Source organism: Megalobrama amblycephala, linkage group LG1 (genome assembly GCF_018812025.1).
Source record: "Megalobrama amblycephala isolate DHTTF-2021 linkage group LG1, ASM1881202v1, whole genome shotgun sequence".
Classification (NCBI taxonomy): domain Eukaryota; kingdom Metazoa; phylum Chordata; class Actinopteri; order Cypriniformes; family Xenocyprididae; genus Megalobrama; species Megalobrama amblycephala.
Window position 1 is genome coordinate 72903166 of NC_063044.1, and position 16989 is coordinate 72920154.

The following is a 16989-nucleotide window of genomic DNA, read 5'->3' on the forward strand; positions in this document are numbered from 1 at the left end:
ATATTAATAGCCATGCATGTACTTTAGACAACACGTTCATCGATTATCTTCAATGCATGTATATTTATAACCAAACAAACTATAAAACACAGCTCTTCCTCTTTTTGTTTACATTTTAAAAAATATTAAACATGTGGTTCAGGTAATATGTGCATATAGTCTGCAAACATAAAACACAACACTGTTTCTTTTTGTTAGTTTTAATGATCAATAATAACCATTAGAAAAGTATAAGCAAAAGGTATAAGAAGCTACAACAAGAAATAAAGCAAACAATTCAGTCAAATGTACAAAGTCAGCGCTCTAGTAGGCTACAATGGTAAAGTTATGAAATTTCACTTTCACTTCAACAAATTATAGATTCATGAGTCCAAAGATCACCTGTTATATATACAAAAGATGAATTATATCTCATGTTTAACCACTACAGAGACATCAGAGCCAGTGGCAATCATCAGAAGGACTAGCCGAGGTAAGACTCGATAAAAGGGGCGGATCAAGAACACATCCGAGGATTTGAAAATTTCTTCGGCTAGATGTGAACTTTGAATTAGATCAGAACTTGGTCAGCAACTGATGAATTTCACAAGAACAGACAAGAACGCATATTGAGAAACGGCTAACTATGAATAAATGAAGCATTTATATAGCACTGAACTATGTACTACTGTATGTACACAATCACATCAGGGGTCGCTCCTCATCCACAACCTGGATAATTCAACAGCAGACACAGAGCAACAGCGCCAACTATAGGTGGAGAGGAGATAATTGGCTGAGTCTCTTCTCAGCTGTGGTGATGTGGTTTCTCCTCTGCATGGATCTTCATGTGTTTCTTCAGGCGACTTTTAATGGAGAAACTCTTTCCACACTGATCACACATGTGCGGCTTCTCTCTGCTGTGGATCTTCTCATGTGTTTTCAGATATGATGACTGACTAAATCTCTTGTCACAGTGTGAACACTTGTAAGGTTTTTCTCCAGTGTGGATCATCTCATGTGTTTTCAGATGTGCTAACCGACTGAATCTCTTGTCACAGTGTGAACACTTGTAAGGTTTTTCTCCAGTGTGAATTCTCTGGTGCAGTTTTAAACTGTTTGCTATAGTAAAACTCTTCTCACACTCAAAGCACATGTACTCTCTCACACCAGTGTGTGTTTTCTGATGCACATTTAAATATTGCAGCAGTGAAAAACTCTTTCCACACACAGAACATGAATGTGGCTTCTCCTTCGTATGAACTCTCAGGTGTGTCTTCAGAGCTGATTCCAGATGTTTTGCCGCATTGATGACATATGAACGGTCTCGCTCCGGAGTGGATCCTCATGTGGTCTTTAAGGTGCTGTGATCGCGTGAAACTCTTCCCACATTGATCACATGTGTACGGTCTCTCTCCAGTATGGATCATCATGTGTTTTTTAAGGTACGATGACTGATTGAAACTCTTCCCACATTGATCACATGTGAACAGTCTCGCTCCGGTATGGATCCTCATGTGTTCTCTAAGGGTTGATGAGTGACTGAAGCTCTTCCCACATTGATTACATGTAAACGGCTTCTCTCCAGTGTGGATCTTCATGTGTTCTTTAAGGGTTGATGATTGACTGAAACTCTTCCCACATTGATCACATGTGTGCGGCTTCTCTCCTGTGTGAACTGTCATGTGAACATCAAGATGTACTTTTTGTGTGAAGCTCTTCCCACATTGATCACATGTGAATGGCTTCTCTCCAGTATGAACTCTCATGTGAAGCTCTAGACAAGATTTCTTTGTGAAACTCTTTCCACACTGAGTGCAGGTTGTAGATTTCTTGGCTCTTCTTTTCTTTAAAAATGTCTTTTTATTCTTTGAGCGACTCAAAGGTTTTTCTCCAGGTTTGTCATGATGTTTCTCCTCTACTTCACTCAGTTCTTCACTCTCCTCGCTCTCTTCCATCAGTCCTGAAATGAAAGAAAAAAAAAAAAGTCATAAAATTGAGACTTGCTATAAAATATCCAGATCATTTTGATGCATTTGCATTTTCATAAATTAATTGCATATGTCCCTGAAACTTTAACATTAATCTTCCAATTGTACAGACTCACCGGTCATCTCAACGACACAATCCAGTGGTTTGCAGTTTTAGATTGAATATTTTAACATTTTGGAATGATTATTATTTGTTATTTATGTTTTAAAAGAGATTCACGGAGTGTGACATCATATCATGACAGTTTCAGCGTCTGTAGAAAGTTCACATGCTCAAAGTCTAGACTGACTGCATCTTTAAATGTGTTATTATCAGTGTCCTTCATGATTCACTCAACCCTGTTACTTCTGACATGATTTCCTGCTTTCAAAAACAGGATTTCTTAAAACGGTGACACCTGGGGCCAGTTGCATAAACCACTTAGTTAAGACACTAATGTTTTTCTTGAAGAGTGGTTCTAATTTTTTAAAGTCTGTTACATAAAAAGGTAGATCGGTGTAATTTAAATTGGGAAAATAACATTGATTACCCCTTGGTTAACTGCAAGTTGGTCAAACTAGTTCTTAAAACACAGTCTTAAAACACAGTCTTAATATAGTGATTAAGTTTATGCAACTGGCTCCAGGAAGTGACATCTTCTGGGCTCTTTCTACCGCATGATGGGACAAGAAAGAAATCTCAATCCATTGTCTCAGTTTTTACACAAATGAATGACTGCATTCATCAACCCTGTTACCAAAGTTACTGTAAGAAGAGATTTTGCTCAAGTTACCCTTACAACCCTGTCAGCCATTCTGGAAAGTTCATTTACTTCAAACATTTTGGTGTTGACGGTTTATTCCTAAAATAACAATGTTTGTTTCTATCATGAATCTTGTTCAGCATCATGAATGAATGAAGAATAAACACCAACCTCTTTGTTCTTCAGTATCTTCAGTGTGTTTCATTCTGCAGGGTTCTGGATCACTCATGTTCTCACTGTCCTCTTTAATAAACTCAGTCTTCACAGATTTCAGCTCTTCCTGATGCTCTGATGCTCCTCTGATGGGAATATTCCAGCATTTATTGATGAACTGCTGTGGGAGGAGCTTCACTGATGATGTGAGTGATGTAGGAGGAGCTTCACTGATGTGCGTGATATGGGAGGAGCTTATCTGCCAAAATCAATTAAATGTAAAAAAAAAAATTATTTAACAAAGAAAACCAGTTAAATGCAAGTGCATTTTAATGTTTCAAACAACTTTTGTTTTTAAAAACAAAATGATTTAATGTTGCATCATCATTTAGTTTAACAGATGTAATGTAAAAAGGAAACAAGTTATTTTTTTTTTATCTGTACTTAATAAAATACATAAAATAATAAGAGAACTACATTTAGTTAAATTTTATATGATTAAAACTTTGAAAAAAGTGGTTTGAAGGATAGTGTATATCTATACACTATACAAATATTTAAAATGACAATTTTATTTCTAAATTGAACATTATTCTGTTGACAGCAATGAAATGAGCTTTAAGTGTCAATTTACAGCAGATCTGAAGACATCAGCATAATAAATGAGGTGAAAACAGGAACTATTGACATGAAATAAAGAGTGTTTTCAGCAGTTTCAACACTCATTCAACAAGACATTCAGATCATCTCACTTTATTCTGAGTGTTTGCTGTTAGAAACAGTTTGCTGTCAGAGTCAGGAGGATAATACTTTTTATTATTTCTCACAATATGACATGGATAAAACATCAATAATACAAAACAAACACTAATGGCACCATTACAAGATATATAACTACAGCACATAGCATCCATATGAATAATTTGATTTTCTAATAACTATAGGCTATACAATACATTAATGTAATTAGATGGAAAAACTTTAAAAATTAAACAGCACCACAAAGCAATTTAATGTTTCCGCTGTCAAACATTTAAACATTTATTTATCATTTTAAAATATGTTATGTGGCTCATTAGATACAGGCTCAATGTATTTAGCACTTTCTGCTCCAGTGTGTTTTAATAATGTAAAGTGATAAAGTTGGAATAAAGTCCAAATATGTTAAAAGAGTAGAAATAAAATGGCAGCAGCAAATCTAGAGATCGATTCCCATCAATTCCCCTCACAGATCTTTGACTTATGACTTGACATTCATTAGCAGTTTTCACTATAAAACATGAAACAATCCCACAAATAAACACAAAGTCACTCAGGTCTGAATGAATTCAACATTTTCCTCACAGATCTCAAACTTTGACATTCAGTAACAGTTATTATCACTATAAAACATGAAACAATCACACAAACGAACACAAAATCGCTCAGGTCTGAATGAATTCATCATATTTTCCTCACAGATCTCAAACTTTGACATTCAGTAACAGTTATTATCACTATAAAACATGAAACAATCACACAAACGTAAATCACTGCGGTCAAGTGGGCTGCGCGTCGAAAATACACGGTCAAGCCAGCCGCACTTTTTTTTTTTAGGTCGCGCGTCTATTCCTGCACTTACGGTATGGGTCCTGGAAACGGTCTAAATGCATTTAAAGACGGCAGTTTCCTTTATACTCTTGCAGTTAACCGTAAAAAGGGCAAGAACGTAAAGAGACATCAGATAAGTTATGTATTGCTTTTTTCCCCATCTTATTATGACTCTAATAATTTTTTTATATAAAAAAAAGACTTTTATTTTCGAATTTGTTCTTTGTATATGTGCTATACATCATATGTTAATGTTAATATTAATTATTATGAATCATTTATTAATTTGATTTTTTTAATTATTTTTTTATTATTGCTATTATTTTTATTATTTATTAATAAATATTATACATTAATTATTATACATTATGAATATTAATTAATGTTAATATGAGTTTTATACATAATTTATTAATTTTATTACATTTTTTTTGGATTGTAATGTTTAATATTCGTTTATTGTTCTACATTATTAATGTTAACATTAATCTTAATAGTAATGTTAATTAATATTGATCATTAATTTTACTATTAAATTAAAATTTTTGATTTTAGTGTTTTTATATATACAATAATTATTTAAACATTATTTATTAATTTTAATGTTAATTATCATACATGCTTAATGTAAATTGTTTTATTTTTATATATAAAACATACATACATCAAAAATAAAAATTGTAAAAAGTACCTTTATAGGTTTGCTCATTCTGTCAACTGATATTTATTCAGGGTCACCCTGGCTATTACTGTACTAATTTTCATATCATTTTACTGTACAGTTTGGGAGAAAATTAAAGTCAAACTCACCCACAATATTCATTTTCAAACACTCATAAAAGTGTTTTTTTTTTTACATGTTTGCTCATTCTGTCAACTGATATTTATTCAGGGTCACCCTGGCTATTACTGTGCTCATTTTCATATAATTTTACTGTACAGTTTGGGAGAAAATTAAAGTCAAACTCACCTATAATATCAAAGTTCATTTTAGCACTTGCACTGTGGCCCATATTCAAACACTCATAAAAATATTTTCTTTATAGGTTAGCTCATTCTGTCAACTGATATTTATTCAGGGTCACCCTGGATATTACTGTGCTCATTTTCATATATTTTTACTGTACAGTTTGGGAGAAAATTAAAGTCAAACTCACCTATAATATCAAAGTGCATTCAAGCACTTGCACTGTAGCCTATATTCAAACACTCATAAAAATATTTTCTTTATAGGTTAGCTAATTCTGTCAACTGATATTTATTAAGGGTTACTCTGGCTATTACTGTACTCAAATTCGTATCATTTTACTGTACAGTTTGGGAGAAAATTAAAGTCAAACTCACCTATAATATCAAAGTGCATTCAAGCACTTGCACTGTAGCCTATATTCAAACACTCATAAAAATATTTTATTTATAGGTTAGCTCATTCTGTCAACTGATATTTATTCAGCGTCACCCTAGATATTACTGTACTCATTTTCGTATCATTTTACTGTACAGTTTGGGAGAAAATTAAAGTCAAACTCACCTATAATATCTAAGTGCATTCAAGCACTTGCACTGTAGCCCATATTCAAACACTCATAAAAAAATTTTCTTTATAGGTTAGCTAATTCTGTCAACTGATATTTATTAAGGGTTACTCTGGCTATTACTGTACTCAAATTCGTATCATTTTACTGTACAGTTTGGGAGAAAATTAAAGTCAAACTCACCTATAATATCAAAGTGCATTCAAGCACTTGCACTGTAGCCTATATTCAAACACTCATAAAAATATTTTATTTATAGGTTAGCTCATTCTGTCAACTGATATTTATTCAGCGTCACCCTAGATATTACTGTACTCATTTTCGTATCATTTTACTGTACAGTTTGGGAGAAAATTAAAGTCAAACTCACCTATAATATCTAAGTGCATTCAAGCACTTGCACTGTAGCCCATATTCAAACACTCATAAAAATCTTTTCTTTATAGGTTAGCTCAATCTGTCAACTGATATTTATTCAGGGTCACCCTGGATATTACTGTGCTCATTTTCATATATTTTTACTGTACAGTTTGGGAGAAAATTAAAGTCAAACTCACCTATAATATCAAAGTGCATTTTAGCACTTGCACTGTGGCCCATATTCAAACACTCATAAAAATATTTTCTTTATAGGTTAGCTCATTTTGTCAACTGATATTTATTCAGGGTCACCCTGGATATTACTGTGCTCATTTTCATATATTTTTACTGTACAGTTTGGGAGAAAATTAAAGTCAAACTCACCTATAATATCAAAGTGCATTCAAGCACTTGCACTGTAGCCCATATTCAAACACTCATAAAAATCTTTTCTTTATAGGTTAGCTCATTCTGTCAACTGAAACAGAGCCCAGCATTATCCTGTTCTAATAAAAATGGGACGATTTCAAGGGGACCAAGAACACAGTGGTGGCGAACTCTAAGAAGGTGCAGGCCTGTGTGCCACTCACGAGGTGGAACATGTCTTTCAACCAGTGCTGTAGTGGTTGCAAATGGCCTTGCAGCTTCTGAAATCTATTGAGGGGAAGAATAGTCCCCAACTTGAAAAAGGCTGCCATGCTCCCGATTTTCTGTTCTGTTGCAAAAAAGAGAGGGCCGCATCTACACACTTCATAAAGTTATGCGGAGCTCTAGAGAGTATGAATGGAAGGAATTTAGGAATTCGTATACCACTCCCACAAAGGCAAATTTCAAGAATGGCCTTTTGTGGGGGGCTTTCTAGATATGAAAGTCAGAGTCTTTCAGATTGACCAATATAAATTAATCTCATGAGGATCCGGTTCAGACGTCACAGATCAAGAATGGGCCTGAGACCACCATCATTCTTTGGAACGAGGAAGTAGCAGCTGTAAAAGCCTGACTCTCTGCATTCTGAGGGAACTATCTCCACATCACCTTTTTCTAGCAGAGACTGCACTTTGGCTTGGAGGACATGAGACCTGTTGCCTGAGACTGAGGAGTAAATCATGCCCAAGAAGCGTGGTGGTCTGCGAGCAAAATGGAGCTAGTAGACACGTTCTGTTATTTCTGATATCCAGCTCGACAGCATGGGGATGGCCTGCCATGCCCAGAGTTGAGTGGCGAATTATTAAAGTGCTACTGGCTGTGTTTCGCACTGAAGCAAGTAAGAGGCACCTGTCACAGCATTGAGAGGAAGGGAATGCTATTTTCGTGAGAATGCAAAAATTTTGCTTGATGTGTTACAGGCTGCATCTCATGCTGGAGTGGGAGAGCGGCACCTGTTATAGCATTGAGAGGAGGAGGAATGTTCTTTTCAGTGACATTTGTCTTTTTGATGAACACAATCAGAGTTATATTAAAGGGTTAGTTCACCCAAAAATCGCATTTGTTTCATGTCAAATTATGATATTTATGAGGTTTTTTCATCCTCCATTGAAAGCAACAAAGTTGCAACAGTCAAGGTCCAGAGAAGTAGTAATAGCATCAATAAAATTGTCAATATGACTACAGTGTCACATGTCTGCCGTGTTGTGTTTCTTAGTTTGACTTAGTTTCTGTCAGTCTGTTAATTATGTAATTAGTTTCCTCCAGTGTTCATTTACTCCCTTATTAGTTCCTTTGTTTGACTTCACCACCAGTCCCACTCCAGTGCCAGAGGCCAGCCAACCACCACCAACGATGAACGATGAGACGGAGATGCTGTTTGAGCCCATCGCAGACAGTGGAGACCGGCCACCATGAGAGACAAGCCCATACCAATGATAAGGACAGAGTGTTTTGTAGCTCAGACCAACTACAGAGTCTGACCAGGTGTGCAAGCTGGCAACACCATTCATCACTGAGTTAGTGATTGTGGAGTTTGAGGGCTGGGAAAAAAACTCTGCCCACAACACCACTGCTGTGGAAATGTGTATGTCAAACTCTGGCAAATATTTTGATGAACTGAAGGATTTGTTGAAGTGATCTTGATAGACTTTTTTGGAGAGGTGATTCTACCCTGTATTTCCAATGGGCCGCTATTCTGCCTCCCACCTGCGACTCCACCCTGGGGCATCTTCTTGTCTGGTCTCTGGTGTACCATCTGGCTATATCTCCAGAGTCTCCTGTATCTCCAGCACCTTTATCTCCAGTGTCCCTTGTATTTCCTGAATTCCCACCCAGCCTTCCTCTCACACCTCTTCATTCAGCCAGTTCCTCAGCCCCACCATCGCCTTCTACATCCTCCACATGCCAGCAAGAGATGCCAAGTGTCTTCAGGCCAACAGCTCCTTCTCGCACAGAGGATCCCCTGTTTCCACCTCCAGCCTCTGTGCCCACTGCTCCACTTCGGCCCTTCGACACTTCAGATCCACCATCGGCCATACAGCTTATCTGGGTTCCCTCATCCCTCAGGCTCCCCCTTGGTCAAGCATTGACCTGCCTACACCTACAGCTCCATCTGGCTCTACCTTCCCCCCAGCTCTGCCTCCATCCTCAGTCCCACCGGCTCAGCCTCTGTCCTCAGGATTCCCGGCTCCACCTCGGTCACCGGGACCATCGGCTGCACGTGAGCTCATCAGCTCCATCTGGGTCTCCATCTTTGGTTGCATCTCTGTTGGTTGTCCTCAGGGTGTTGTCTGCCACCAAGTCGACTGGGTGCTGCAAGAGTTAGAATGCACTTATATAGTGGAGTTTTGCCTTTAATTTGATCCAAAAATGTACAGTAAAATGACATGAAAATAATTACAGTAATAGCCATTGCCATTCTGAGCAAATATCTATTGACAGAATGAGAAAACCTCTAAAGAAAAGATTTTTATGAGTGTTTGAAATCGGGACATTATATGTGCTAGAATGAACTTTGATGTTTGGGGGTGAGTTTAACTTTAAATTTCTCCCAAACTGTACAGTAAATTGATAAAAACAATGAGTACATTAATAGTCAGGTTAACCCTTGTAGTGAACAGCACATTCTAGGGCCCAGTTTATGGCCGGGCCCCTCTCTATCTGTAACAGTGGACAAAGGTTTGCTACATTTTTATTGGATCTTGGTGGCCTAACACATACAAACTGTCCAACGCCATCAGATAAAGATGTAAGGACAACGTCCAGACCTCTCTTAGAGGGCAAGAAGAAGACCTCTTGTACCAAGCCTGGGAAGGACAGGACTTCTCATTGGTCCATAGGCAGTTTCAGCCCTTCACCCATCTAGAGACTACTTCCTAAGGTTGGCCACAGACCCGCCATAAAAATTCCTCGGGACCTTAGCAGTAATGGGTGAAACAAAGAGAGATCACAAAGATCCATCCGAATCCATTCAAAACTATGTTTGAAAACCTTAGAACTGATGCAAACTACACATCCATTTCATACTTATTCACGGAAATAAGTATTCTCAGTGACAGCTATTTGTAGTGCAACCTCTGATACAAATCCAGCTGTTAATGTACAATTGAATGACAGTTCAGTCTTTTTCCATCATGTTTAGTCTCTATCTGTTTAGAATATTGCCAAAGGTATTCTGGTGGTGGTTTGGAAAGTGAGAAATGCATTGGTAAACTTTAAAGACACTGTAAAGACTTCCAACTTTGTGCTTTATGTAAATGAGTTCCACAGGAGAAAGAAGGGTGGGCCACACTCTGTGTGTCCCCTCTGATGCCAACAGCCAATCACAGCACTCGAATGGAGAAGCGCCAAAATGCAATCTCCTCCTCATCAGAAAGGGATAAAGGGTACCCTCTCAACAGACACTCCTTGTTCTGAGTCTCCCATCGGGTGAGACACAACAGATACGCCGTTCTGAGTCTGTCCTGCACGGAGACAGACATTAACAGACACAACACCGTTCTGAGCCTCTGGTCTATCCAGAAGAGACAACAACAGATCCTGTGATCTGAGTCTACAGCTTGTGAGGCAGCAACAGAGACGACCACGTTCTAAGCCTCCAGCTTGTGAGGAAAGAGACATTGACAAACACTACGTTCAGAGTTTCCGTCCAGCGAGTAACGACATCTGCAACAAGGTTAAGTTCAGGAGAGCAAACCTTCACTACAAGGTACCTTCGTCTGCGTGTTCCAGATTGTTAAGGACCTTCTGCACCTACACCAGGGCCTCATCTGCGTGTTCCAGATTTTAGGACACTTTGGTGCTTCAGGAGATCAGCATCCCACAGAGCTTCGTGTTCAAGACTGTTGAAACAGATTCTGGCTCCTCTCCCCACTGCATCGTCCCCCAGCACAGCCAGTGGAGGACGTCACCGTCGTCGGACTCAACCAAGAGGAACGTAAATATCACTTAACCAAACCTCTTTCCAGAGACCTTGGCATTGTTGTATATTATGAGTATATAATTTCCTAATTTCCATTAGATGTAATATAGCTGATGTTAGTTAATAACAAATAATCTTTCGTTTATTTGTTTGGTGCATAATAAGGTTCTCCACCTTATTATTTTCAGAGAAACAGTTTATCTTTCCATAAGATAACGTAACTCTTCCATAGCCACACCCAACTTAATCACTTGTATTCTATGTATCTTATGCACTTTATTCCTTTATCATTCATAGTTTTCATTTAGTAGTTGTGTTAGTTATTCTTGTTTATCTTTTTGTTAATAAAATTTATTTTATTACACTTGTGTCTTCCTTGTGCTGATAATACAGAAAAGGTTCTACAAGTTAGCAATATCACCAATCTTTCAGATAAATCAGCTGACCACTTTACATTAATTCTAAATGAATGAAAGCCCCTGCTGGGAGTGTTCTCATACTGCCAAGGTAAAACACCTTGACTGGTGCCCTGAACTAGGTAAAAAGGGGAAGTGGTCATCTGATGTACTCATAATCACCCCTTAAGTGACGTGTGGTCCTAAAATCACAACGTCAGCGGTGACGTGAGTACCAATCCCTACTTTACTTCGTGTCCTTTGATGGACGAAGTAAAAATCACTACACCCTGAATAAAAATCAATTGAAGGAATTAGCTAACCTATAAAGAAAAGATTTTTATGAGTGTTTGAAAATGGGCCACAATGCAAGGGCTTGAATGCACTTTGATAGTGGAGGTGAGTTTGACTTTAATTTTCTCCCAAACTGTACAGTAAATTGATATGAAAATGAGTACAGTAATAGCCAGAGTGACCCTGAATAAATATCAGTTGACAGAATGAGCAAACCTTTAAAGGAAAGATTTTCATGAGTGTTGGAAAATGGGCCACGGTGCAAGGGCTTGAATGCACTTTGATATTATAGGTGTGTTTAACATTAATTTTCTCCCAAACTGTACAGTAAAAGGACTTGAAAATTAATACAGTAATAGACAGGTAAACCTTGAATAAAAATCAATTATAGGAATTAGCTAACCTATAAAGAAAATATTTTTATGAGTGTTTGAATATAGGCTACAGTGCAAGTGCTTGAATGCACTTTGATATTATAGGTGAGTTTGACTTTAATTTTCTCCCAAACTGTACAGTAAAATGATACGAATTTGAGTACAGTAATAGCCAGAGTAACCCTTAATAAATATCAGTTGACAGAATTAGCTAACCTATAAAGAAAATATTTTTATGAGTATTTGAATATGGGCCACAGTGCAAGTGCTAAAATGCACTTTGATATTATAGCTGAGTTTGACTTTAATTTTCTCCCAAACTGTACAGTAAAATTATATGAAAATGAGCACAGTAATAGCCAGGGTGACCCTGAATAAATATCAGTTGACAGAATGAGCAAACATGTAAAAAAAAAACACTTTTATGAGTGTTTGAAAATGAATATTGTGGGTGAGTTTGACTTTAATTTTCTCCCAAACTGTACAGTAAAATGTTATGAAAATTAGTACAGTAATAGCCAGGGTGACCCTGAATAAATATCAGTTGACAGAATGAGCAAACCTATAAAGGTACTTTTTACAATTTTTATTTTTGATGTATGTATGTTTTATATGTAAAAATAAAACAATTTACATTAAGCATGTATGATAATTAACATTAAAATTAATAAATAATGTTTAAATAATTATTGTATATATAAAAACACTAAAATCAAAAATTTTAATTTAATAGTAAAATTAATGATCAATATTAATTAACATTACTATTAAGATTAATGTTAACATTAATAATGTAGAACAATAAACAAATATTAAACATTACAATCCAAAAAAAATGTAATAAAATTAATAAATTATGTATAAAACTCATATTAACATTAATTAATATTCATAATGTATAATAATTAATGTATAATATTTATTAATAAATAATAAAAATAATAGCAATAATAAAAAAATAATTTAAAAAATCAAATTAATAAATGATTCATAATAATTAATATTAACATTAACATATGATGTATAGCACATATACAAAGAACAAATTCGAAAATAAAAGTCTTTTTTTATATAAAAAAATTATTAGAGTCATAATAAGATGGGGAAAAAAGCAATACATAACTTATCTGATGTCTCTTTACGTTCTTGCCCTTTTTACGGTTAACTGCAAGAGTAAAGGAAACTGCCGTCTTTAAATGCATTTAGACCGTCTCCAGGACCCATACCGTAAGTGCAGGAATAGACGCGCGACCTAAAAAAAAAGTGCGGCTGGCTTGACCGTGTATTTTCGACGCGCGGCCCACTTGACCGCAGTACAAAATCGCTCAGGTCTGAATGAATTCATCATATTTTCCTCACATGCTGCACTAAATGTTTATTTCAGCAGGAAGACGCCAGAAAAGACGCACAGGTATCGCTGTGCTCAATGAAAACAACACAGAAATGAGTCTGTCGCTTGATCAAACTGTGTAAAGTGTGTTTGATGATCGTGTAAATATGAGAAATACCGTGAACTGCTCGACTCTCCTCAGAAGACTCGACGCTGAAACTGAATGAGAGGAAGGCGCACGCGAGCGGTGACGTCATCGGCCGCCAACGGTAGACGCGCCAAATACTGTTCAAAACGACAAAACATCTATACAAATAGCATAATTACTAAAAAAAAAAAACACGCTGCTCATCTCTATTCACGACTACCCATGAAAACCAGCCTCCAACAACTGCAACAAACAGATCAGCCAAAGACTCAGACGCACTAAAACAAGGTGACTGTGAGAATACAAGCATTCGAGCCTAATAAGGTCTGGAGAAAGGGCACAGTGGTGAAGCCCATCGACTCGAGATCCTACAGTGTCCAGCTGGATTCTGGAGGTGTTAAAAGGAGAAACAGGGACCATAGAATGACCCTAGAGACTCTAACCAAACAGAGACTGACACAAAAAACACTGAAACTGCTGAAGCTCAGTCACAACTCACCATTGTTTCAGTGTTTGGAGTGAGAAGAACTGTTACTGAATGAGTATTATTATTAAAATATATGATACTGCTAAATACTTTACATTGAGCCTATAATGAGCCATGAGGTATTTTTAATCTGTACTTCAATGTCAATAGAGATAAATATGAACAGATTGATACTGGAAAGATTAAATATTGCTTTGTGCTTCTCTTTATTTTTAAAGGTTTTAGGAACATTGTCAGTTTCTGCTATTAAAAACTGCAACATGTTAATGATGTAATTACTTTATTGAAATTAATGCAGTTATCATAAAATCAGACTATATTTAGATTAATATGGACATATTGTGTGCTGTAGCTATTTAGCTGTAGAGTTTTATGAAGATGAGTGTCATTAATGTTTTTGTATTATGTTTTACATGTGTCAAATTGTGAGAAATATCAGTATTGTCTTTCAATAGAGCAGTTTTATAGTCTTTTCTCATATATCCTGACTCAAATAATCAGTTTCTAACAGCAAACACTCAGAATAAAGTGAGATGATCTGAATGTCTTGTTGAATGAGTGTTGATAGTCTGAGGATCATCAATATTAACAGAGAAACTGCTGAAAACACTCTTTATTTCATGTCAATAGTTCCTGTTTTCACCTCATTTATTATGCTGATGTCTTCAGATCTGCTGTAAATTGACACTTAAAGCTCATTTCATTGCTGTCAACAGACTGAGGGGATTTAATTACTACAAATATCTACATTTATTTCTGTCTTTATGCTGCATCTGTTTTTCTTATCATTATTTATATTCTCTTATCAAGACATCAAGATAAAACACACTTAGTAACTAATATATATTTTTTATTTTGGCAGATCAGCTTCTCCTACAACACTCACATCATCAGTGAAGCTCCTCCCACATCACACATCATCAGTGAAGCTCCTCCCACATCAATTATCCAATAAATGCTAGAATATTCCCATCAGACGAGCATCAGACAAACTTCTTTTACGTTGTCATTATGGGGTATTGTTTGTAGAATTTTGAAGAAAATAATGAATTTAATCCATTTTAGAATTAGGCTGTAATATGACAAAATGTGGAAAAAGTGAAACGATGTGAATACTTTCCGGATACACTTTACATTGACTGATTTTGATGAAACTTCATCCGTGTATTCGTTGTAGGAGACGGATCACATGGATGTGACTATTGTGAGTCTAAGTTATAGCGCCACCAACTGGCAGAAGGAAGTGTGTCACTTTCAAAATGGTTTGAAATTTCGTGTGAAGCTGTTCCCGCACTGATCACATGTGAACGGCTTCTCTCCAGTATGAACTCTCAAGTGAATCTCAAGATGATGTTTCAATGAGAATCTTTTCCTACACTGATCACACGCATGCAGCTTTTCTCCGGTGTGGATCTTCATGTGTTCCTTAAGATTTTGTTTGTATATGCAGCTCTTTCCACACTGATCTGTGAACGGCTTCTCTCCAGTATGAACTCTCATGTGAACATCAAGACTTTGTTTTGTTGAGAAACTCTTTCCACACTGAGTGCAGTTTGCAGATTTCTTGGCTCTTCTTCTTTCTTTAAAAATGTCTTTTTATTCTTTCAGGGACTCAAAGTTTTTTCTCCAGGTTTGACGTTGTTTCTCCTCCACTTCACTCAGTTCTTATCTCTCCTCACTCTCTTCCATCAGGACTGAAATGAAAGAAAAAGTTTAATTGTATTTTCAGTACATCAAAATACTTCAAAGAGAGAGATATGAAGTGAAAGGACACTTTTTGCATATTTTTTAAGCATTTTTATAAATTATTTTAAACTTTTCATGAATGAGCTACCTTGATCTATTTTTAAAACATTACTGACAAATCCCATGTTTCTATAGAGAACTATTAAAATATTTGATCGATGACAATTATCTATTGTAAATATTTAACATTAAATATTATGCAGTATTGCCATAAATTTGGCACCAACTTTTAGATTGATATTAATTTTTCTAAAAACTTTTATAATCATTAAGATGATGGTCACACTACATGTTTCATTCTACTGACTTCCAGTCAAACACATATGAATGTGGGGGACCGGAAAGTTTTCATATCAAGTTAAGACGTGTGACCAATAGAAGTTACTTCACATATAGTGTGTGCAATGTTTATCATACCATAACGTTGTAACTGATGTATTAACAATGTGCCAGATGACATTATAAAGTATGTTGCTTATTTGCCAAAAACGGATTCACTGCTTGATGAAGCCAATAGAATGCAATCAGAATCACCCTATAAGTCAAGTTATGAAAGCGAAAAATATCCCTGTACGGTGTGATGTAGTTCAGTAATATCATACAAGCGAGAGTGCTGTTTTTCTTGAATACCATGTGAACACTGCATGTGAGCATTATTGCAAAGGTAATTAAACAAGAAGTTAATATGAAGAGCTCTTTTCCAAAACATGATAAATGCCAAATAAAAAAAAATAAAAAATGAGTTTGTCTTGCCATTTTGCTGTGTACTAAACCTATTCTCTGCTCCATCAATGTTTCATGTCACATCGCTATATTTCCTTGTTTAAAATGTACTGCAAGATGCAGTTATCTTTCCAAACCGCTATAAGTGCCGAACCTGTTTTTAGCCTAAATGCGATATGTTCCTCTCGACCAATCAGAATTCGGTGAGCGTTCGATGCAATCTAACATGGCAGTTCTCTGAAGCAAGGGAAGTTTGTTTGTGCTCAGTCTTCAAAATGAGTGCTTTAAACTCTAATAACACTTTTGATGGCCTGGATGAGCCAGACCTACACCTAGGGGTAGAAAATGCCAACTGGACAAAGAAAATCACAAAAAAACAACAAGAAAATGTACTATTTATTATTATTACTATTTATTGTTACTATTTATTTTATTTGGCTGATATTTATTTCATGCATTTGCATTTATTTGATTTATATTCATTTATAGTATGAGTCCCTGATGCCATATGTTGCATGTTCTCATTTTTTTTTTTTTTTAAAGACATAAACCAACAATTATTTGAAAAAAGGATGGATTTGTATTGTTTTGAAACAAAAAAAATACCTTTTGAATTTATAATCAACAATATTGTTGTTTAATTTAACAATCATTGTTTCACATGTTCAGACTGAGCCAATAGCCCATTTTAACAGGATAAATTGAATATTAACAAAATATATGGGTCTAGGTAAAAAAAAAAAAAAAAAATGTCATTTTCATGAAAACCATTAAAATGGACTTATAGCGTTTT

The 16989-nt window shown here is 35.9% G+C and overlaps 1 pseudogene; it reads right to left on the minus strand.

Annotated features, from left to right (window-relative positions):
- Window positions 1-202: 202 nt before the first annotated feature.
- LOC125247183 lies at window positions 203-15253 on the minus strand (annotated as a pseudogene).
- Between the last annotated feature and the right edge of the window lie 1736 nt (window positions 15254-16989).